The sequence below is a fragment of the Pseudophryne corroboree genome, chromosome 6 (genome assembly GCF_028390025.1).
Source record: "Pseudophryne corroboree isolate aPseCor3 chromosome 6, aPseCor3.hap2, whole genome shotgun sequence".
In the NCBI taxonomy this organism is placed as follows: Eukaryota; Metazoa; Chordata; class Amphibia; order Anura; family Myobatrachidae; genus Pseudophryne; species Pseudophryne corroboree.
The window spans coordinates 205,915,522-205,940,841 of NC_086449.1; the positions used below are offsets into that span (position 1 = coordinate 205,915,522).

At 48.4% G+C, this 25,320-nt stretch overlaps 1 protein-coding gene across 5 annotated transcripts in view; it reads right to left on the reverse strand.

Annotated features, from left to right (window-relative positions):
* CERS3 (ceramide synthase 3) overlaps positions 1 to 25,320 on the reverse strand; it is a 300,147-nt gene that overhangs the window by 57,861 nt on the left and 216,966 nt on the right. The gene's annotated exons all lie outside the window — the stretch shown is intronic.

Genomic DNA, 25,320 nt, shown 5'->3' on the forward strand with positions numbered 1-25,320 from the left:
CCGTTCTCTGCCTGAAAAAAACGATACACAGCAGTCACACAGTGTGACTCAGTCTGTGTGCACTCAGCTCAGCCCAGTGTGCTGCACATCAATGTATAAAAGCTTATAATAATTGTGGGGGAGACTGGGGAGCACTGCAGGTTGTTATAGCAGGAGCCAGGAGTACATAATATTATATTAATTTAAAATTAAACAGTGCACACTTTTGCTGCAGGAGTGCCACTGCCAGTGTGACTAGTGGTGACCAGTGCCTGACCACCAGTATAGTAGTATATTGTTGTATACTATCTCTTTATCAACCAGTCTATATTAGCAGCAGACACAGTACAGTGCGGTAGTTCACGGCTGTGGCTACCTCTGTGTCGGCAGTCGGCACTCGGCAGGCAGTCCGTCCATCCATAATTGTATAATTATATACCACCTAACCGTGGTATTTTTTTTTCTTTCTTTATACCGTCGTCATAGTCATACTAGTTGTTACGAGTATACTACTATCTCTTTATCAACCAGTGTACAGTGCGGTAGTTCACGGCTGTGGCTACCTCTGTGTCGGCAGTCGGCAGGCAGTCCGTCCATCCATAATTGTATTATAATATATACCACCTAACCGTGGTTTTTTTTTCATTCTTTATACCGTCATAGTGTCATACTAGTTGTTACGAGTATACTACTATCTCTTTATCAACCAGTGTACAGTGCGGTAGTTCACGGCTGTGGCTACCTCTGTGTCGGCAGTCGGCAGGCAGTCCGTCCATCCATAATTGTATTATAATATATACCACCTAACCGTGGTTTTTTTTTCATTCTTTATACCGTCATAGTGTCATACTAGTTGTTACGAGTATACTACTATCTCTTTATCAACCAGTGTACAGTGCGGTAGTTCACGGCTGTGGCTACCTCTGTGTCGGCAGTCGGCAGGCAGTCCGTCCATCCATAATTGTATTATAATATATACCACCTAACCGTGGTTTTTTTTTCATTCTTTATACCGTCATAGTCAGTCATACTAGTTGTTACGAGTATACTACTATCTCTTTATCAACCAGTGTACAGTGCGGTAGTTCACGGCTGTGGCTACCTCTGTGTCGGAACTCGGCAGGCAGTCCGTCCATCCATAATTGTATTACAATATATACCACCTAACCGTGGTTTTTTTTTCATTCTTTATACCGTCATAGTCAGTCATACTAGTTGTTACGAGTATACTACTATCTCTTTATCAACCAGTGTACAGTGCGGTAGTTCACGGCTGTGGCTACCTCTGTGTCGGAACTCGGCAGGCAGTCCGTCCATCCATAATTGTATTATTATAATATATACCACCTAACCGTGGTTTTTTTTTCATTCTTTATACCGTCATAGTGTCATACTAGTTGTTACGAGTATACTACTATCTCTTTATCAACCAGTGTACAGTGCGGTAGTTCACGGCTGTGGCTACCTCTGTGTCGGCAGTCGGCAGGCAGTCCGTCCATCCATAATTGTATTATAATATATACCACCTAACCGTGTTTTTTTTTTCATTCTTTATACCGTCATAGTCAGTCATACTAGTTGTTACGAGTATACTACTATCTCTTTATCAACCAGTGTACAGTGCGGTAGTTCACGGCTGTGGCTACCTCTGTGTCGGCACTCGGCAGGCAGTCCGTCCATCCATAATTGTATTACAATATATACCACCTAACCGTGGTTTTTTTATACCACCTAACCGTGGCAGTCCGTCCATAATTGTATACTAGTATCCAATCCATCCATCTCCATTGTTTACCTGAGGTGCCTTTTAGTTCTGCCTATAAAATATGGAGAACAAAAAAGTTGAGGTTCCAAAATTAGGGAAAGATCAAGATCCACTTCCACCTCGTGCTGAAGCTGCTGCCACTAGTCATGGCCGAGACGATGAAATGCCAGCAACGTCGTCTGCCAAGGCCGATGCCCAATGTCATAGTACAGAGCATGTCAAATCCAAAACACCAAATATCAGAAAAAAAAGGACTCCAAAACCTAAAATAAAATTGTCGGAGGAGAAGCGTAAACTTGCCAATATGCCATTTACCACACGGAGTGGCAAGGAACGGCTGAGGCCCTGGCCTATGTTCATGGCTAGTGGTTCAGCTTCACATGAGGATGGAAGCACTCAGCCTCTCGCTAGAAAACTGAAAAGACTCAAGCTGGCAAAAGCACCGCAAAGAACTGTGCGTTCTTTGAAATCCCAAATCCACAAGGAGAGTCCAATTGTGTCGTTTGCGATGCCTGACCTTCCCAACACTGGACGTGAAGAGCATGCGCCTTCCACTATTTGCATGCCCCCTGCAAGTGCTGGAAGGAGCACCCGCAGTCCAGTTCCTGATAGTCAGATTGAAGATGTCAGTGTTGAAGTACACCAGGATGAGGAGGATATGGGTGTTGCTGGCGCTGGGGAGGAAATTGACCAGAAGGATTCTGATGGTGAGGTGGTTTGTTTAAGTCAGGCACCCGGGGAGACACCTGTTGTCCGTGGGAGGAATATGGCCGTTGACATGCCAGGTGAAAATACCAAAAAAATCAGCTCTTCGGTGTGGAGGTATTTCACCAGAAATGCGGACAACAGGTGTCAAGCCGTGTGTTCCCTTTGTCAAGCTGTAATAAGTAGGGGTAAGGACGTTAACCACCTCGGAACATCCTCCCTTATACGTCACCTGCAGCGCATTCATAATAAGTCAGTGACAAGTTCAAAAACTTTGGGTGACAGCGGAAGCAGTCCACTGACCAGTAAATCCCTTCCTCTTGTAACCAAGCTCACGCAAACCACCCCACCAACTCCCTCAGTGTCAATTTCCTCCTTCCCCAGGAATGCCAATAGTCCTGCAGGCCATGTCACTGGCAAGTCTGACGAGTCCTCTCCTGCCTGGGATTCCTCCGATGCATCCTTGCGTGTAACGCCTACTGCTGCTGGCGCTGCTGTTGTTGCCGCTGGGAGTCGATGGTCATCCCAGAGGGGAAGTCGTAAGCCCACTTGTACTACTTCCAGTAAGCAATTGACTGTTCAACAGTCCTTTGCGAGGAAGATGAAATATCACAGCAGTCATCCTACTGCAAAGCGGATAACTGAGGCCTTGGCATCCTGGGTGGTGAGAAACGTGGTTCCGGTATCCATCATTACTGCAGAGCCAACTAGAGACTTGTTGGAGGTACTGTGTCCCCGGTACCAAATACCATCTAGGTTCCATTTCTCTAGGCAGGCGATACCGAAAATGTACACAGACCTCAGAAAAAGAGTCACCAGTGTCCTAAAAAATGCAGCTGTACCCAATGTCCACTTAACCACGGACATGTGGACAAGTGGAGCAGGGCAGGGTCAGGACTATATGACTGTGACAGCCCACTGGGTAGATGTATGGACTCCCGCCGCAAGAACAGCAGCGGTGGCACCAGTAGCAGCATCTCGCAAACGCCAACTCTTTCCTAGGCAGGCTACGCTTTGTATCACCGCTTTCCAGAATACGCACACAGCTGAAAACCTCTTACGGCAACTGAGGAAGATCATCGCGGAATGGCTTACCCCAATTGGACTCTCCTGTGGATTTGTGGCATCGGACAACGCCAGCAATATTGTGTGTGCATTAAATCTGGGCCAATTCCAGCACGTCCCATGTTTTGCACATACCTTGAATTTGGTGGTGCAGAATTTTTTAAAAAACGACAGGGGCGTGCAAGAGATGCTGTCGGTGGCCAGAAGAATTGCGGGACACTTTCGGCGTACAGGCACCACGTACAGAAAACTGGAGCACCACCAAAAACTACTGAACCTGCCCTGCCATCATCTGAAGCAAGAAGTGGTAACAAGGTGGAATTCAACCCTCTATATGCTTCAGAGGTTGGAGGAGCAGCAAAAGGCCATTCAAGCCTATACAATTGAGCACGATATAGTAGGTGGAATGCACCTGTCTCAAGTGCAGTGGAGAATGATTTCAACGTTGTGCAAGGTTCTGATGCCCTTTGAACTTGCCACACGTGAAGTCAGTTCAGACACTGCCAGCCTGAGTCAGGTCATTCCCCTCATCAGGCTTTTGCAGAAGAAGCTGGAGGCATTGAAGGAGGAGCTAACACGGAGCGATTCCGCTAGGCATGTGGGACTTGTGGATGCAGCCCTTAATTCGCTTAACAAGGATTCACGGGTGGTCAATCTGTTGAAATCAGAGCACTACATTTTGGCCACCGTGCTCGATCCTAGATTTAAAGCCTACCTTGGATCTCTCTTTCCGGCAGACACAGGTCTGCTGGGGTTGAAAGACCTGCTGGTGACAAAATTGTCAAGTCAAGCGGAACGCGACCTGTCAACATCTCCTCCTTCACATTCTCCCGCAACTGGGGGTGCGAGGAAAAGGCTCAGAATTCCGAGCCCACCCGCTGGCGGTGATGCAGGGCAGTCTGGAGCGACTGCTGATGCTGACATCTGGTCCGGACTGAAGGACCTGACAACGATTACGGACATGTCGTCTACTGTCACTGCATATGATTCTCTCAACATTGATAGAATGGTGGAGGATTATATGAGTGACCGCATCCAAGTAGGCACGTCACACAGTCCGTACTTATACTGGCAGGAAAAAGAGGCAATTTGGAGGCCCTTGCACAAACTGGCTTTATTCTACCTAAGTTGCCCTCCCACAAGTGTGTACTCCGAAAGAGTGTTTAGTGCCGCCGCTCACCTTGTCAGCAATCGGCGTACGAGGTTACATCCAGAAAATGTGGAGAAGATGATGTTCATTAAAATGAATTATAATCAATTCCTCCGCGGAGACATTGACCAGCAGCAATTGCCTCCACAAAGTACACAGGGAGCTGAGATGGTGGATTCCAGTGGGGACGAATTGATAATCTGTGAGGAGGGGGATGTACACGGTGATATATCGGAGGGTGAAGATGAGGTGGACATCTTGCCTCTGTAGAGCCAGTTTGTGCAAGGAGAGATTAATTGCTTCTTTTTTGGGGGGGGTCCAAACCAACCCGTCATATCAGTCACAGTCGTGTGGCAGACCCTGTCACTGAAATGATGGGTTGGTTAAAGTGTGCATGTCCTGTTTTGTTTATACAACATAAGGGTGGGTGGGAGGGCCCAAGGATAATTCCATCTTGCACCTCTTTTTTCTTTTCTTTTTCTTTGCATCATGTGCTGATTGGGGAGGGTTTTTTGGAAGGGACATCCTGCGTGACACTGCAGTGCCACTCCTAGATGGGCCCGGTGTTTGTGTCGGCCACTAGGGTCGCTAATCTTACTCACACAGCTACCTCATTGCGCCTCTTTTTTTCTTTGCGTCATGTGCTGTTTGGGGAGGGTTTTTTGGAAGGGACATCCTGCGTGACACTGCAGTGCCACTCCTAGATGTGCCCGGTGTTTGTGTCGGCCACTAGGGTCGCTAATCTTACTCACACAGTCAGCTACCTCATTGCGCCTCTTTTTTTCTTTGCGTCATGTGCTGTTTGGGGAGGGTTTTTTGGAAGGGCCATCCTGCGTGACACTGCAGTGCCACTCCTAGATGGGCCCGGTGTTTGTGTCGGCCACTAGGGTCGCTTATCTTACTCACACAGCGACCTCGGTGCAAATTTTAGGACTAAAAATAATATTGTGAGGTGTGAGGTATTCAGAATAGACTGAAAATGAGTGTAAATTATGGTTTTTGAGGTTAATAATACTTTGGGATCAAAATGACCCCCAAATTCTATGATTTAAGCTGTTTTTTAGTGTTTTTGGAAAAAAACACCCGAATCCAAAACACACCCGAATCCGACAAAAATAATTCGGTGAGGTTTTGCCAAAACGCGTTCGAACCCAAAACACGGCCGCGGAACCGAACCCAAAACCAAAACACAAAACCCGAAAAATTTCAGGCGCTCATCTCTAGTCTGTACTGGAGTACTTACACTTGGTTGTTTGCAGTATAAATGGTACTCTATCAGCATGTGTCTGAGTGGAGCACAATTGCAGCAGGCTGTAGCGATTCACTTAGTGTCTACAAAACATTATGGACCTAGTTACAGTACGCTTTTTTTTTTTATAAAGGTGATTTTTGTCAATAAAAGTTACATTTTACGGTGACATTTGGACCTCGTTCCTCGCTCTTTTCCACGATGTCTCATGAACTAGTCATTATGTCCAGGCTCATTTAAAAAAATAAATCATGATGATGAACCATTTACATAAACGAAGACACATTTGCAGACCACCGTGACTCTATGCCGTATTTTAGTAAACATCACAATCTAAACGATAACAAATGGCAGAAACAAATCTCACTCAGCTTCATTTTATCTAGATGACCCATGTCATTATTCATTGTGTTTGGTGACAAAGAGACACTGATAGCTGCAGTTACTTACAATGAGCTGTGACAGAACAAGGCGTGTTGTGAACACAAGATGAAATCAGAGTGAGCTGACAGGAACACAGGATGTCATGTGGTTACAGCACAGGGAGTAGACTATTAGACATTTACAACATCAATCAGCACAGTTAAAAAGTATGACCAACAACATAGATCACATAAAAGCTACACGTATTGTGTTCCAAAATATGCACCAAACACAAACTATAAACAAAAACACTGTTCTTATACTGTCCACTGACAAACAGGAGCTGCTTTTATTCACTAGATACTTTTAGAAACTTAAGGGGGGTAAACACGGAGAGATCCGAGCTTACATTCTAAGCAATCTGACCAGACTGCTTAGAAATTAAGCACGTCATCTCAGTTTGTAGGGTGCCGGCGACAGCGATGCACGGTCTCGCACGTCGCTATCGCCGGCTCTAAATTTGGCATGCATGCCAAATCTAGTGAGATCGCTCATTTCACCGCTGGGTGAAATGAGGCCCTCTCGTCCCCCCCACCCCTCGCTCAGCACACATCGCGTTGTGTGCTGAGCGGGGGGAGAGGGGTAGTCTTCAGGTTGCCGAATGTCGGGATCCCGGCGCACAGTATACCGGCGCCGGAATCCCGACACCCGGCATACAGACACATTCTCCCTCGTCGGGGTCCACGACCCCCCTGGAGGGAGAATAAATGGCGTGGTGCGCATAGCGCACCACCGCGCCCGCAAGGGGCTCATTTATGCTCGCCACGCTGTCGGTAAGCCGGTGGTCGGGCTCCCGGCGCCGGTATGCTGGTCGCCGGGAGCCCGGCCGCCAGCATATCATACTACACCCGGGGGAGAGATGTGTGCTGAGCAGTCTGTGCTAGATCGCTCAGCACACATCTCCCCCGTGTGTACGGGGCTTTACTAATTACAATAACCTGGATCACGGCTGTCGGGAGAACCAATGTAAAGATACATCAGTCGCCTGTACACACAGAACAATACAGCACATGACCGGATAATATATCATTCAATGGCCACAACCAGCGGCATGATATAGTCCGCCGGGTCTTCACATCTGACATCGATGATGGCCCATGGGAGTGCACAGTTGAAGGTACACACTAGACAATATGGACAATATGTTGCTGCGATCTGCGGTATCGGATGACATATCATGTAATGTACCCACCCTTAGACCGGTCATCTACACACACAGTTGAGGTGGAAGTGTTTTGAAAGCAGCACATAATGATTTGGGGTGGTCTTCAGTATGCCGAATGTCGGGATCCCGGCGCACAGTATACCGGCGCCGGAATCCCGACACCCGGCATACCGACAGCTATTCTCCCTCGTGGGGGTCCACGACCCCCCTGGAGGGAGAATAAAATAGTGCGCGCCACCGTGCCCGCAGCGTGGCAAGCGCAGCGTGCCCGCAAGAGGCTCCTTTGCGCCTCCCACGCTGTCGGTATGCCGGCGGTCGGGCTCCCGGCGCTGGTATGCTGGTCGCCGGGAGCCCGAGCGCCGGCATACCGTATTACACCCAATGATTTGAATACAACCTATCAATTCACAATTAACTAGTGGCATCATAAAGTGCCATATTAGAATGTAAGTCCTAATTCATGTCTGTAGCATAGGCCCGCGCAGCTGCAATTTTTCAGGCTACAGACTTGCTAATCAGTGAATAGAGACGCCTATCGGAGCCATCGCAATGTCCTCAGCAACTGCATACACATACGCAGCACTGACGAGGAACATAGACTCCCAAAGTCTATAGTGACGTAGATTGGCCGCGGCAGTAGCAGAGCAGCTTAAGCAGAATCAATCCCAGAAAACAGCACCACATGCATTTCTGCCATTACTCCCAGTTACCTACCCCAAATGGTCCCTTCCTGTCAATCATTTAAATCCTCACTGAGAGCGGCATTGCCAAGGTACCTTGGCGTGTGTGCAGTGCAATCGCAGTGCATGCACATTCTGCAGATAATTAGTGAGATGTACGTTAAATCTATGTTAATGCACATCTCTGATGGTTTAAAATCTGCACATGTGCAGATGCCGCACTGCTTATATGCCTATCTTGTTCTGTGACTGCGCTTACAGTGCCCTAGATGCCGCAGCCTGATTGGCAGGCTGTGACCACTTGGGGGGTGGTGCACTGACAGGGAGCATTTAACAAAACAAGGGCAAGTCAGCCCCCGTTCTGTAGGCGTGCAGAGGCCAGGGTCAGAGCCTTCAGACTCAGTTATTGGCCTCTGCAGCGTTATTTTACCAGATATCCTGAGTAACCTGAGGAAAACTCATATGTCCAATGGCCACAAGGTAATCCGAATGGAGCACAGAAGCCTGCAGTGTGAACCTCAACGGAAGAGGCCTCCTGTGTCTGTTGCATACTGTAGCACAGCTGTGCTAAAGGCATCCATCTCTGCTATCAGGCCCTTTAGCTGGGTACACACTAGACGACGTGCGTACCCAGACGATCTGGCAGAGCTTATCAGAAGACATCACTAACGATGGAGACGTGAATGTCGTCAGTCCGATCCGCTGGAGAGGACGACATACCACCTACTGTGTACCCAGCCTCAGAGTTGTAAATAATTTTATAGCAAATGCAAACTTTTTATTGGCTTCTGCAGTGATTCCCAACCAGCGTGTCAGGATTTAGTGAACATGCTGAATGTGTCACAACAACAGGAGGTATTAAAGGAGAAATCTCTGGAAAGATGTTCCAGAGCAGCAAACTGTAATTGAAACTTTACAAAGTTTGAAGCAAGACTGGTCTTTCTTTTGTTTGCTTGTACCTGTGCATGACTGCATTTGTAATTGTTTAAGACCTGTCAGAAGGTGTGTCGCAACATTAAAAACCCTTGGGAACTAGTGTACTAGAATAAAAGCGGTTTGTTTTGGATTTAAAAGGCATAAATGCTTTCGATGCACCAATTCCAGCATTCAGGTCGGGAATAAGCCAGATCCTAAACACTCTTTGTAAGATCTAGAAATTTTCGTGTGAAAATTTTATTATTTGGGACTCTACTAATTATTGTTAATATTCAAATTCAGGTTCAGCACAATTGTTTGTGACATAAGTAATTGGCTATGGCCTAATCAATGGATTTGATGCATCACCAGTAACTATAGCCATATCATTCCATGGGGCTATACAATTCAACGTGAGGGGCGTGATGTGCCATTCTGTAACCGCACATTGCTTCTCTCCACAATGTAAGTTTGGTCTCCTACCCCACTGAGGTGCACAGGAAAGCATGAAATGTTGCAGGTACAGTAACTGGCTGATAAGGGCATAGCCAAGGCACATCGCCTGTATCTGAATTACCCTCATCTGACCGCTGTGTGGCTCAATACCACAGGGTAACCTAATTTGCATAAGAAACTAAAGCCCAATGCATTCAATGACCGCCAGCTACGCATGGGAGTAGTTAGTCTGTTCCTGAGTGTGTAGTGATACAATGGATAATACTAATTCTCATGCGACTGCCTACTTTTACTTAGAATAAAGTAGATGATCCTAACCCCTAAAACTAATACCATCATCATTAACCCTAATGTTAACAACAGTACTCAAACACTTACCCTTAATCCTAATCTGATACCCAAACTCTAATAACCTGACTCTAAAAGGGCAGACGTGATGGGCCAAATGGTTCTTATCTGCCATCAAACTCTATGTTACTATGTATAGAATGCCTGGATTTTACACTTTGCCTGTGACATTTATGTAGGTTAGGCACTGCTTTATTATACATGTCTCACTTGGTGCACTAACAGGATCCTATGGGATCAATTCAATTCTGCATGGATTGAATAATACTGGGCGGGAGCTCCTGGAGCTATTCAATTCAGCCCAATGCTAAATTGGAGAATGCCTGTACTCCTGGACTAAACAGGGTGTTTAGTTGCGAGAATGGAATGGGGGTTTGGAATCCTAATTCCTTAATTAGTTATAAGAAGCCACTTCACATTTTTAAAATGAGATCATTCACTTGCAGAGACAACTGGATACTGCACATCCTCCTTGTACGAGATGTATGTTATAAGTTGGCAATAGAACTGTAGGCTGCATTTAGTCAGTCAATCGGATTGCCAAAAAGCAGAATATTAGACTGACGGAGTCCACAAACTCACTTAGGGTCAGAATCTCTATGCCGGATGGCAGTGTATAATGTGCCAGAATACAAATGCTTTGCATGTCTGTACAATATGAAACATGAACGATTTGCACAGTCAAATATTTTAGCAATCATGATACTGCATTCTATAATAAGACAGGGAGGATTGTGCAATGAAGTTTCTGCTTTAGTTCAGTTCATACATGGATGCACCTGGAAAGCAATGGTAAAGTCACAGCTGTCTTGTACTGTATACACATGCAGCATTTTAAAGGTTTTGGTCTATCAGCTATATTCGCTTGCATATGCTTCTGTTAATATTTTCCTAACCAGTTACAGATAATTTAATACGGATGTGCATCACAATGGTATAGCAATAAAACAATCACCATATCGTAGGGTAGGGTTATTACTCACAGCCATAAACAGGAGTTCTTCACCTATGTACAGCCAGATAGTTAGGCATACAGTGCATTCGGAAAGTATTCACAGCGCTTCATTTTTTGCACATTTTGTTATATTACAGCCTTATTCCAAAATGGAATAAATTCCTTTTTCTCTCCAAATTCTGCACACAATACCCCATAATGACAACTTGAAAAAATATTTTTGTGATTTTTGCAAATTTATTTAAAAACAATAAAAAAAATAAGAAATCACATGTACACAAACAAGTATTCATAGACTTTGCCATGAAGCTCAAAATTGAACTCCGGTGCATCCTGTTTTCACTGATCATCCTTGAGATGTTCCTACATCTTAATTGGAGTCCACCTGTGGTAAATTCAGCTGATTGGACATGATTTGGAGAGGCACACACCTGTCTATATAAAGGTCCCACACTTGACAGTGCATGTCTGAGCACAAAACAAAGCATGAAGTCAAAAGGAATGGTCTATAGACCTCCCAGACAGGGTTGTCTCGAGGCACAAATCTGGGGAAGGGTATAGAAAAATATCTGCTGCTTTGAAGGTTCCAATGAGCACAGTGGCCTCCATCATCCGTAAATGGAAGAAGTTCGGAACCACCAGGACTCTTCCTAGAGCTGGCCGGCCATCTAAACTGAGCAATCGGAGGGGGGGGGAGGGCCCTAGTCAGGGAAGTGACCAAGAACCCGATGGTCACTCTGTCAGAGCTACAGCATTCCACTGAGGACAGAAGAGAACCTTCCAGAAGGACAACCATCTCTGCAGCAATCCACCAATCAGGCCTGTATGGTACAGTAGCCATACGGAAGACACTCCTTAGTAAAAAGTACATGGCAGCCCACCTGGAATTTGCCAAAATGCACCTGAAGGACTCTCAGGCCATGAGAAACAAAATTCTCTGGTCTGATGAGACAAAGATTGAACTCTTTGGCATGAATACCAGGTGTCATGTTTGGAGGAAACCAGGCACCAGGCCAATACCATCCCTATAGTATAGTGGTGGCTGCATCATGCTGTGGGAATGTTCTTCAGCGGCAAGAACTGGGAGACTAGTCAGGATACAGGGAAAAGATGAATGCAACAATGTACAGAGACATCCTGAATGAAAACCTGCTCCAGAGCACTCTTGACCTTAGACTGGGGAGACAGTTCATCTTTCAGCAGGACAACGACCCTAAGCACACAGCCAAGATATCAAACGAGAAGCTTCAGGACAACTCTGTGAATGTCCTTGAGTGGCCCAGCCAGAGCCCAGACTTGAATCCGATTGAACATCTCTGGAGAGATCTGAAAATGGTGCTGCAAAGAGGAATGGGCGAAACTGCCCAAAAATAGGTGTGCCAAGCTTGTGGCATCCTATTCAAAAAGACTTGAGCCTGTAATTGCTGTCAAAGGTGCATCAACAAAATATTGAGCAAAGGCTGTGAATACTTATGTACATGTGATCTTAGTTTTTTATTTATAATAAATTTGCAAATACCACAAAAAAAAAAAAAAAAAAAAAACTTTTTTCACTTTGTCATTATGGGGTATTGTGTGTTGAATTTTGAGGGAAAAAATAAATTTGTTCCAGTTTGGAATAAGATTAACATAAAATGTTGCACAGGTTGCACAAAAGTATATGACCTTTATACAAGGCATTTTATTAAATTAAGTTAAATCAGTAAAAATATAATTGAAAGCAATAAAAGTCAAAAGGGTCTGTGTTCAATTATATAATTATTGTAATCAGAGGTGTACCAACTCCCTAATTAGTATATTCAAATAAGCATTTACAGCCCAAATGATAAGCTTATACTGCTCAGGGGAAGCAGGATTTGGTTGGTCTTCACATACAAAATTATTAGCCCTACACACTGGCCGATCCGCCGCCGAGCTGCCCGACGGCGGATACGGCTGACGGGCGACCCGGCGGCGGGGGAGTAAAGTTTCTTCACTCCCCCCGTCACCCGGCTGCATTGAAGTGCAGGCAAATATGGACGAGATCGTCCATATTGGCCTGCATGTACAGCCGACGGATGACCAGCGATGAACGAGCGCGGGGCCGCGCATCGTTCATCGCTGGAGCCTCCACACTGCACGATATGAACGTTATCTCATTCATTAATGAACGAGATCGTTCATATCGTGCAGTCATGTCGGCCAGTGTGTAGGGCCCTTTAGAATCATCCTAAGGACAGCCATTAGGATGTGGTTGAATAACAAAGCAAAACACAGATTAGGTGATTTTCTAATTGTTGCAAATCAGAAATACAAGATGAGATTATGACAGACAGGGAAACATGGAGGCAAAGGAAAACGGTATATTAATGTAGCGGATCCCAAGAATGTTTTCTATACACAATCCCACATTAAACGGTCATGGAAAATACCTGAATCCTCCAAGGAGAATCAGTAGGTGCACGCTTCCCAATATCTCCCAATAAGAAGACCGTAATAAAAGTTTTATATGTATATAGGGGATTATTCAGCGTTGTTAGCAAACAAACAAAAAAGAGAGATTGGGCAAAACCATGTGCACTGCAGGTGGGGCAGATGTAACATGTGCAGAGAGTTAGATTTGAGTGGGTTATATTGTTTCTGTGCAGGGTAAATACTGGCTGCTTTATTTGTACACTCCACTTTAGATTTCACTTTGAACACATCCAGCAAAATCTAAGGGCACATACACACAGTGCGATTTGAAATACAGATATGGGGGTAACATTTTTTTTTTTTTATGGGAGTTCTATTTAAGATGGGATGTTGCTCATAGCAACCAATCAGATTCCAGGTATTATCTTCTAAAAGGGGCTAGATAAATGAGAAGTAGAATCTGATTGGTTGCTATGGGCAACATCCCATCTTAAATAGAACTCCCCTCTTAGTAAATTTACCCCATGGACTATATACTGTAGTCCACATCGGTAGAAAACATAGTACATATCACACCGTGTGTATACAGCTTGTGATGCCGATGCGCGCTTCCGCTGGGTTGGTATCACAAGAAAAGACTGTGCATGCAGGTAAATTTTGACTAGAAAGTGTACAATCTAGTTTCTAGTATAGTCAAAATTGTACGTAGCCAGAATTGCACAGTGTACAGTCAATATCGGTGGTTTGGGGCTCCAGGGAGTTCAAGGGAAATCGCAAAGTCAAAATCAGCCTTTAGTCAGAATCACACCGTGTGTACGCACCTTTACTCTCTCTGCACATGTTACATCTGCACCACCTGCAGTGCAACATCGTTTTGTCCATTAGTGTGCTTTTTTGGTTTACTTACAACTCATATAACCCCCGAGATTAGAGTACACAAGTATTTATACTATAGATTTCCCTTCAGGAAAATCAGCACTGGCCTGAACAGGGTTTCACCTTCGCATGACAAAATCTATAATAACATATTACTATCTCAGTCATTACAACAATATTGGTGTCTCCCTGCAACCTCTCCAGATAACAGAACCTCTCCAGATTACAGAGCTTTGAATGTACAAAAAGTTTTTGAAAAAGTTCTACAGGTATCTAGGTTTACAATTCCTTTGTTAATGATAAAGCCGCCATTCGGACATTCCAAAAATAAATTAAATTCCCCTATAGAGAGAGCAGGATAAAGAAGTGAAGAATTGTATACCTAGCCATAAGTGTATTTCACATAAATATAGAAGAAAATACATGGCCAAGCACTTTAATGTAATGAGACCCTGCCCCCACTCTTATAGCAATCCATGACCATGGAGGGATGAGCCAAAGATACAGAAATATTGTCAACGTCACCTCACACTATTTCATTTCCTCAAACAGAGGTGGGCCAAGGCTACCGCTGGGCATATACATGCTATGGTATCAGGAGTGGTTTTCGGTGCGGGCAAGCCGGACGGGTGTCCGGGGCACTAAGGCCTGCTGGCAAGGCCGCAGTCACCCGGCCCACCCACACCAGGGCTGCAGCAGGCGCCGTGGGCAGTGTGGGCGCCCGCTGCAGCAGGCACCAATCAGACGCTAGAGGTCCTAATTGACCTCTAGTGTCTGTGCGACACTATGGGAGAGACATCATGACGTCTCTCCCATAGACCCAAGGAGCAGGCAGCCAGAGACGGAGCAGCAGCGGCGGTCGGGAAGCAGGAGCAGGGCAGGTGAGTATTGTGTGGTGTTGTTTGGGGGTTTTTTGTGTGGAAGCAGCCCCTGTGTGTATGGGGGCACATCTACTGGGGACTCATCTACAGGGGGCAATACTACTGTACATGGAGGCATTACTACTGGGAGCACTGCATAGGGGGCACTGAATAAGTGCAATGTGTCTAAGGGTCTACCTGGTGCAATGTGTCTAAGGGTCTACCTGGTGCAATGTGTCTAAGGGTCTACCTGGTGCAATGTGTCTAAGGGTCTACCTGGTGCAATGTGTCTAAGGGTCTACCTGGTGCAATGTGTCTAAGGGGTGTGGTGTAATGTGACTGACGGACACTACTGTATGGTGTAATGTGAATCGGTACTATTCTGTGGCCATGCCCCTTTCCTATGAAGCCACACCCCTATTTTTGGGATGCGCGCCTTTGGCGCACACTAACCCTATTTTGCCTGTCTTGGGCGCCACAAGGTCTACAACCAGCCCTGTATGGTATACAAAAGAAAACAGTGCACAGACCGGTAGAAAGACCCTTTTGCTTAATATTTATTAATAGTTCTTTATATAGCACCATCATATTCTGTTGCACTTTACAACTGGGATCAAAACCTTAATAAGAGAAGACTGGGTAACTGCAGTCAGAGAGGTAAGAGGGCCCTGCTCACTAGCTTCCAATCTAACAAACATAACTGTTTAATAGCTATCAGATCTTAAGTGCTGTGGAATATGCAGTCATCTTAAATAACTGCAAATAAATACACTGTAGAACCTGTACTCCAAATTTTCACAGCTTGGCCTGATCAGATATATTCTGAAAATGAAAACTCAGCTCTCTTTTACGTTTGTTCCAAGCCCTATATTTTCTTGGCAAAGTGCTTTTTCTATTTCTACAAAATGCAACGCAACTTCCCAACATTTATCGTTAAGTGGGACAGAGAGGTGGCATTGCCTATTACGGACTCATAGGGGTATATGCAATTGCGGTCGAATTCCCAAAACTGTCGAAAAACGGGACATTTTCGCCAAAAAAAAAATAAAAAAAAATCGACAATGCAATTCAGTACTTTTCGTCAAAAAAAACGGCCATTCCAAATTCAACTTTTTGAAATTCGACATTTGTCAAATTCGACATTTCTGCAATGGTACAAATGCGGCATTTCGACAAAAGTATATTCAGTTGAAGATTGTAAATTCGACAACAGTGCTTTTAGACCGTAAATCATACTTGCCTACTCTCCCGGAACGGCCGGGAGGCTCCCGAAAATCGGGTGACCCTCCCGGCCCCACGGAAGAGCAGACAAGTCTCCCAGTTTTTCAGCTACCCCCCTGCACGACCGCCCACTTTGAGAGTAAAGTGGGCGGTCCGGACAGCAGATGATGCGATTCTTGTTGAATCGCGTCATCATAATCACGCCCCCTTCTGTAAAATGCCGGTTATAGCGGTATTACAGAGCGGGGGGCGTGATTTAGACGTTGTGACACTGTAACTCCGCCTTTGTACCGCCTCTGCTCCTCCTCCGCCACGCCCCATTCTGCCTCCTCCCCGCCCCCTCCTCTCGTCATTGTTCAGCCCAGCCCCTCCACTGAGCCGTCCTGGCAGCTCTCTCCCGGAGAGAGCTGTCAGAAAGTAGGCAAGTATGCCGTAAATTCGTCATTTTCAATCGGCCACACTTTGCTGGCGGAGTCTAATAAAAATTTATAAAAACTTTTTTTGTGTGTTTTTTTTTATTGGTAATAGCATATCTATTTATATTAGAAGGGATTAGGTACTTGGTTTGCCTATTTAGGAGGCACAAGTATTATTTATATATTTAAAAAAAAAATATATATATATTTTATATTATATTATATTATATATATATATATATATATATATATATATATATATATATATACATACATACATACATACATACATACTTTTTTATTATTATTATTTATTTATTTATTTTTTTAATGGAATGGGGTAAAAATCAGTAAAAAAAACGTGTGGGGTCCTCCCTTCTGAGCATAACCAGCCAGTCCTGGTTGCCAAAATACGGGGGGGGGGGGGGAATGACAGGGGATCCCCCGTATTTTAACAACCAGCACTGGGCTCTGCGCCTGGTCCTGGTGCAAAAAATACGGGGGACAAAAAGAGTAGGGGTCCCCCGTATTTTTTGTACCAGCACCGGGTTCCACTAGCTGGACAGTTAATGCCACAGCCGGGGGTCACTTTTATACAGCGCCCTGCGGCCGTGGCATTAAATACCCAACTAGTCACCCCTGGCCGGGGGACCCCTTCAATCAAGGGGTGTGTGTCCCCCAGCCACCCAAGGGCCAGAGGTGAAGTCCGAGGCTGTCCCCCCCCTGCGGATGGGGGGCTGATAGCCTTGTTGAAAAATGTAAGAATATTGGTTTTTGCAGAAGAACTACAAGCCCCAGCAAGCCTCCCCCGCAAGCCAATACTTAGAGAACCACAAGTACCAGCATGCGGGGGGGGGGGGGGGGAAAAGGGCCCGCTGGTACCTGTAGTTCTACTGCAAAAAAAATAAGATTTTACTTACCGGTAAATCTATTTCTCGTAGTCTGTAGAGTAGGTGTGGCCCGCAAACCGATCCTGTCCGGCCCACTGCCTCCCAGTAGCAAGCAATGACAAGCGGCCCGACCAGCTGAGCTGCTTGTCATTGCTCTGCACTGCAGTACCTCCAAGCTGCCAGCGGCGCCTCTCTCCCCTGCTGCTCCTGCGTTGTAGCCTCCTCCTCCCGCCTCCAGACTCCCCAGTGACAACGGCTGTGTTCAGCCGAAAAGGGGGCGGGGCTACGTGTCGATGAAGGGGCGGAGCTACACAGGACCTCAGGGGGCGGAGCTACACGGGACAAGAGCCAGACTGCTGCAGATCCATCCTTCCTGCCACTGCCAGCCAGATCAGTAAGTTACTGGGAAAAGTGAGTGAGAGAAAGTGTGTGTGTGTGTGTGTGTGTGTGTGTGTGTGTGTGTGTGTGTGTGTGTGTGTGTGTGTGTGTGTGTGTGTGTGTGTGTATATGCGAGAGTGTGTGTGTGTGTATTTGTGTGTGTATACAGTGGCGGATCTTGCCACGGGCAAGCAGGACTTTTGCCCGGGGCGCCGTCTTCCGGAGGGCGCTGGCGCCATCCGGAGGGCGCCGCACCGTGGCAAGATCCGCCACTGCTGCCCGCTGTGTCCCTGTCCGCCTCCGCTGCCGTCCCCGTCCCCATCCCTGTCCCCGTCCGCCTCCTGAAGGGAACTAGACGCTATGCGTCTAGTTTCCCTTCCTGGAGAGTAACTTTGCTGAGCGGTGCGCGATGACGTCATCGCGCACCGCACAGCAAAGGTCCTCTCTACGAAGGGAACTAGACTCATAGCGTCTAGTTTCCCTTCGTGGAGAGGACCTTTTGCTGTGCGGTGCGCGATGACGTCATCGCGCACCGCTCAGCATTCAAGCGGCGCTTTTAATGTACAGGGGGCGTAATTGACCACGCCCCCTGTATTAGGCCACGCCCCATTTCCTGCCCGGGGCGCAGAGCGCCCTTGAACCGGCCCTGTGTGTATATATATGTGAGAGTGTGTGTATATTTGTGTGTGCGGACAGTGGCGTCAGACTGTTTTTAGGTTGGGGGGAGAGATCTTTAGCTCTCGCTGTACCAAACCCTCCTGTGTTCTGTCACCGTGTCACCCCCATGGTGTTCTGTCACCCCCCGTGTTCTGTCACTGTCACCCCCCGTGTTCTGTCACTGTGTCACACCCCCGTGTTCTGTCACCGTGCCACACCCCCCCCCCCGTGTGCTGTCACCGTGTCACCCCCCGTGTTCTGTCACTGTCACCCCCCGTGTTCTGTCACTGTGTCACACCCCCGTGTTCTGTCACCGTGTCACCCCCACCGTGTTCTGTCACCGTGTCACCCCCTTGTTCTGTCACTGTGTCACCCCCCCCCCCCCCGTGTTCTGTCACTGTGTCACACACCCCCGTGTTCCGTCACTGTCACCCCCCCGTGTTCTGTCACTGTGTCACACCCCCGTGTTCTGTCACCGTGTCACCCCCCCCCCCCGTGTTCTGTCACCGTGTCACCCCCTTGTTCTGTCACTGTGTCACCCCCCCCGTGTTCTGTCACCGTGTCACCCCCACCGTGTTCTGTCACCGTGTCACCCCCTTGTTCTGTCACTGTGTCACCCCCCCCCCGTGTTCTGTCACCGTGTCACCCCCCCCGTGTTCTGTCACTGTCACCCCCCCGTGTTCTGTCACTGTGTCACACCCCCGTGTTCTGTCACCGTGTCACACCCCCCGTGTGCTGTCACCGTGTCACCCCCTTGTTCTGTCACTGTGTCACCCCCCACCCGTGTTCTGTCACTGTGTCACACCCCCCCGTGTTCCGTCACTGTCACCCCCCCCGTGTTCTGTCACTGTGTCACACCCCCCCGTGTTCCGTCACTGTCACACCCCCGTGTTCTGTCACCGTGTCACCCTCACCGTGTTCTGTCACCGCGTCACCCCCACCGTGTTCTGTTACTGTGTCACACCCCCATGTTCTGTCACTGTCACCCCCCCCCCCCCCCGAGTGCCGTCACTGTGTCACACCCCGTGTTCTGTCACTGTCACCCCCCCCCCCGTGTGCTGTTACCGTGTCACCCCCATCGTGTTCTGTCACTGTCACCCCCACCGTGTTCTGTCACTGTCACCCCCACCGTGTTCTGTCACCGTGTCACCCCCACCGTGTTCTGTCACTGTGTCACACCCCCGTGTTCTGCCACTGTCACCCCCCCGTGTTCTGCCACTGCATCACCCCCCCCCCCCCCGTGTTCTGTCACTGTCACCCCCCCGTGTTCTGTCACTGTGTCACACACCCGTGTTCTGTCACCGTGTCACCCCCCCGTGTGCTGTCACCGTGTCACCCCCCATGTTCTGTCACTGTGTCACACCCCCGTGTTCTGTCACCGTGTCACACCCCCCGTGTGCTGTCACCGTGTCACCCCCTTGTTCTATCAGTGTGTCACCCCCCACCCGTGTTCTGTCACTGTGTCACACCCCCCCGTGTTCCGTCACTGTCACCCCCCCGTGTTCTGTCACCGCGTCACCCCCACCGTGTTCTGTCACCGCGTCACCCCCACCGTGTTCTGTCACCGCGTCACCCCCACCGTGTTCTGTTACTGTGTCACACCCCCATGTTCTGTCACTGTCACCCCCCCCCCCCCCGAGTGCTGTCACTGTGTCACACCCCCGTGTTCTGTCACTGTCACCCCCCCCCGTGTGCTGTCACCGTGTCACCCCCACCGTGTTCTGTCACTGTCACCCCCACCGTGTTCTGTCACTGTCACCCCCACCGTGTTCTGTCACCGTGTCACCCCCACCGTGTTCTGTCACTGTGTCACACCCCCGTGTTCTGTCACTGTGTCACACCCCCCGTGTTCTGTCACTGCATCACCCCCCCCCCGTGTTCTGTCACTGTCACCCCCCCGTGTTTTGTCACTGTGTCACACACCCCCTGTTCTGTCACTGTCACCCCCCCCCCCCCGTGTCACCCCCACCGTGTTCTGTCACTGTGTCACCCCCCCCGTGTTCTGTCACTGTGTCACCCCCCCCCCGTATTCTGTAACTGTGTCACACCCCCCCCGTGTTCTGTCACTGTGTCACACCCCCCGTATTCTGTCACTGTCACCCCCCCGTGTGCTGTCACCGTGTCACCCCCCGTGTGCTGTCACCGTGTCACCCCCACTGTGTTCCGTCACTGTGTCACCCCCCCATGTTCTGTCACTGTGTCACCCCCAAGGTGTTCTGTCACTGTCACACCCCCCGTGTTCTGTCACCGTGTCACCCCCATGGTGTTCTGTCACTGTCAACCCCACCGTGTTCTGTCACCGTGTCGCCCAGAGGCGTCACCGGGTGTGGTGACACCCGGAGCGCACTCTGTACTTTTACACGCCCCCCCCCCGCTCAAGCCGTGTGGTGCCCAAAAAGGGTGTGTGGCCTAATTTAAAAGGGGTGTGGCCTGGCGGGTATTTTCTCTTTCGCTCCGGGGGCATGTCCAGCTTCCCCGAAGATGCTGGCTGCCCCCGGAGACTGGACTGTGTGTGCCGGCTCTTATCTGTGACCCCTCGTGTTCTGTCACTGTGTCACACTTCCTGTGTCCTATCACTGTGTCACACCTTTCCCCAGGGGCCATAAGACACTGGATAATTTGCTTGCTGCGCAATAATTATCCTAAATAAAATGTTAATGTGTAAAAGGGGGCTCTACCTTCCGTACTGTGTAAAAGGGAGCTCTACCTGCTGTAATGTGTAAAAGGGGGCTCTACCTGCTGTAATGTGTAAAAGGGGGCTCTACCTTCCGTACTGTGTAAAAGGGGGCTCTACCTGCTGTAATGTGTGTAAGTGGCGCAATTTGAATACTGGAGACTATTGTGCAGCCTAATACGAATCTGTATTATTTTTTGTCCACACTCCTTCCACATGAAGCCACGTCCCTATATTTTTGGCAAGTGGGGGGAGCTGCTATTTTGTGTGTGGCCCTCGGATACTGACAGGAAATGTCAAGTGGCCCCTCAGCTGAAATAATTGCCCACCCCTGCTGTAGAGGATGCTGGGACTCCGTAAGGACCATGGGGAATAGACGGGCTCCGCAGGAGATAGGGCACTTTAAGAAAGCTTTGGACTCTGGGTGTGCACTGGCTCCTCCCTCTATGCCCCTCCTCCAGACCTCAGTTAGGGAAACTGTGCCCAGGGGAGATGGACAGTACGAGGAAGGATTTTTGTAAATCTAAGGGGGAGATCCATACCAGCCACACCGTATAAATTGTGATAAACTTACCCAGTTAACAGTATGAACAACAACATAGCCACGGTTCCACCGAAAAACTATAATATAACCCTTATGTAAGCAATAACTATATACAAGTCTTGCAGAAGTCCGCACATGGGACGGGCGCCCAGCATCCTCTACGGACTGCGAGAAATAGATTTACCGGTAAGTAAAATCTTATTTTCTAACGTCCTTGAGGATGCTGGGACTCCGTAAGGACCATGGGGATTATACCAAAGCTCCCAAACGGGCGGGAGAGTGCGGATGACTCTGCAGCACCGATTGAGCAAACAGGAGGTCCTCTTCAGCCAGGGTATCAAACTTATAGAACTTTGCAAAGGTGTTTGTCCCCGACCAAGTAGCTGCTCGGCACAACTGTAATGCCGAGACCCCTCGGGCAGCCGCCCAAGTAGAGCCCACTTTCCTAGTGGAGTGGGCCTTAACCGATTTCGGTAACGGCAATCCTGCCGTAGAATGCGCCTGCTGAATCGTGTTACAGATCCAGCGAGCTATAGTCTGCTTTGAAGCAGGAGCGCGAACCTTGTTGGCCGCATACAGAACGAACAAAGCTTCAGTCTTCCTGATTCTAGCCGTTCTGGTCACATAAATCTTCAAAGCCCTGACTACATCCAGGGACTCGGAATCCTCCAAGTCCCGTGTAGCCACAGGCACAACAATAGGTTGGTTCACATGAAAAGATGAGACCACTTTTGGCAGAAAGTGAGGGCGAGTCCTCAACTCCGCCCTATCCACATGAAAAACCAAGTATGGGCTTTTATGTGATAAAGCCGCCAATTCGGAAACACGTCTTGCCGAAGCTAACGCCAACAACATGACCACTTTCCACGTGAGGTATTTCAACTCCACAGTTTTGAGTGGTTCAAACCAAGGTGACTTGAGGAAACGTAACACCACGTTAAGATCCCAAGGCGCCACCGGAGGCACAAAGGGAGGCTGAATATGCAGCACTCCCTTCACAAAGGTCTGTACTTCAGTAATAGAGGCCAATTCTCTTTGAAAGAAAACGGATAAGGCCGAAATCTGGACCTTTATGGACCCTAATTTTAGGCCCAAAGTCACTCCTGTTTGAAGGAAGTGAAGTAGATGGCCCAAATGGAACTCCTCCGTAGGAGCAACTCTGGCCTCACACCAAGAAACATATTTTCGCCATATACGGTGATAATGTTTTAACGTCACATCTTTCCTAGCCTTGATCAGGGTAGGAATGACTTCCTCCGGAATCCCTTTTTCCGCTAGGATCCGGCGTTCAACCGCCATGCCGTCAAACGCAGCCGCGGTAAGTCTTGGAACAGACAGGGCCCCTGCCGCAGCAGGTCCTGCCTTAGAGGAAGAGGCCACGGATCCCCTGCGAGCAACTCTTGCAGCTCCGGATACCAAGTCCTCCGTGGCCAATCCGGAACAATAAGTATTGTTCTGACCCTGCTTCTTCGTATTATTCTCAACACCTTGGGTATGAGAGGAAGAGGAGGAAACACATAGACCGATCTGAACACCCAAGGTGTCACCAGAGCGTCTACCGCTACCGCCTGAGGGTCCCTTGACCTGGCGCAATACCGCTTTAGCTTTTTGTTGAGACGGGATGCCATCATGTCGATTTGAGGCAGTCCCCAACGATCCGTGATCTGTGCGAAGACTTCTTGATGAAGTCCCCACTCTCCCGGATGCAGGTCGTGCCTGCTGAGGAAGTCCGCCTCCCAGTTGTCCACCCCCGGGAAGAACACAGCTGACAGCGCGCTTACATGGCCAATGCCCAGCGTAGAATCTTGGTCGCTTCTGCCATGGCCATTCTGCTCCTTGTTCCGCCTTGGCGGTTTATATGAGCCACTGCCGTGACATTGTCTGACTGAATCAGAACAGTTTTTCTCCGAAGCAATTCCTCCGCTTGACGCAGGGCGATGTATATGGCCCTCAACTCCAGGACGTCGATGTGGAGACAAGACTCTAGGCTTGACCAGAGACCTTGGAAATTTCTTCCCAGTGTCGCTGCTCCCCAGCCTCGGAGGCTTGCGTCCGTGGTCACCAGGACCCAGTCCTGAATGCCGAACCTGCGACCTTCTAGTAGGTGAGCACTGTTCAGCCACCACAGGAGAGATACCCTGGGTCCTGGGAGACAGGGTGATCCTTTGATGCATTTGTAAATGGGACCCGGACCACTTGTCCAAGAGGTCCCATTGAAAAGTCCTCGCATGGAACCTGCCGAAAGGGATGGCCTCGTAGGAAGCCACCATCTTCCCCAGGACCCGCGTGCAATGATGCACTGAAACCTTTTTGGTTTTAATAGTTTCCTGACCATGGTCATGAGTTCCTGAACTTTTTCGATAAGAAGAAAAACCTTTTTCTGGTCTGTGTCTAGAATCAGCCCCAAAAAGGTCAGACGCGTTGTAGGGACTAGCTGGGACTTCGGTATATTGAGAATCCAGCCGTGTATCTGCAACGTCTTCATGGACAGAGACACGCTGTCCAGCAACCTCTCCCGAGATCTCGCCTTTATGAGGAGATCGTCCAAGTATGGGATAATTGTGACCCCCTGCCTGCGCAGGAGCACCATCATTTCCGCCATTACCTTGGTGAAAATTCTCGGGGCCGTGGAAAGCCCAAACGGCAACATCTGAAATTGGTAGTGACACCATCCAATCCCCCCCCTCCAGGCTGGCGATGACCGCCCTGAGTGATTCCATTTTGAACCTCTTCAAGTACAGGTTCAGAGATTTCAGGTTTAAAATGGGTCTGACCGAACCGTCCGGTTTCGGGACCACAAACAGGGTTGAGTAATATCCCTCTCCTTGCTGGAGATGAGGAACTGTGACAATCACCTGTTGAATATACAATTTTTGGATTGTTGCCAACACTAGCTCCCTCTCTGACGGGGAAGCCGGCAGAGCAGATTTGAAAAATCGGCGAGGAGGCAAGTCTTCGAATTCCAGCCTGTATCCCTGAGAAACAATCTCTAATGCCCAGGGATCCACCTGCGAGTGAACCCAGGCGTGGCTGAAAAACCGAAGACGAGCCCCCACCAGATCTGCCTCCCCTCGGAAAGCCCCAGCGTCATGCGGTGGACTTTGCAGACGCAGGGGAGGACTTCTGCTCTTGGGAACTAGCTGTGTGCAGCTTTTTTCCCCTGCCTTTTCCTCTGGCAACAAAGGATGATCCACGTACCTTCTTGTTTTTATTGGAACGAAAGGACTGCATTTGATATTGAGGTGCCTTTTTCGTATGCTGCGGGGGGAAATAAGGTAAGAAATTTGACTTACCAGCCGTAGCGACAAGATCCGAGAGGCCGTCTCCAAACAACTCCACCCCTTTGTAAGGCAAGGACTCCATATGCCGCTTTGAATCGGCATCTCCCGTCCACTGTCGGGTCCACAAGAGCCGCCTAGCAGAAATAGACATAGCATTTATTCTGGAGCTTAATAAACAAATGTCTCTATGAGCATCCCTCATATACAAGGCAGCATCTCTGATATGCTCTATGGTCATTTGAATGGTGTCCCTATTTAAGGTGTCAATTTCCGT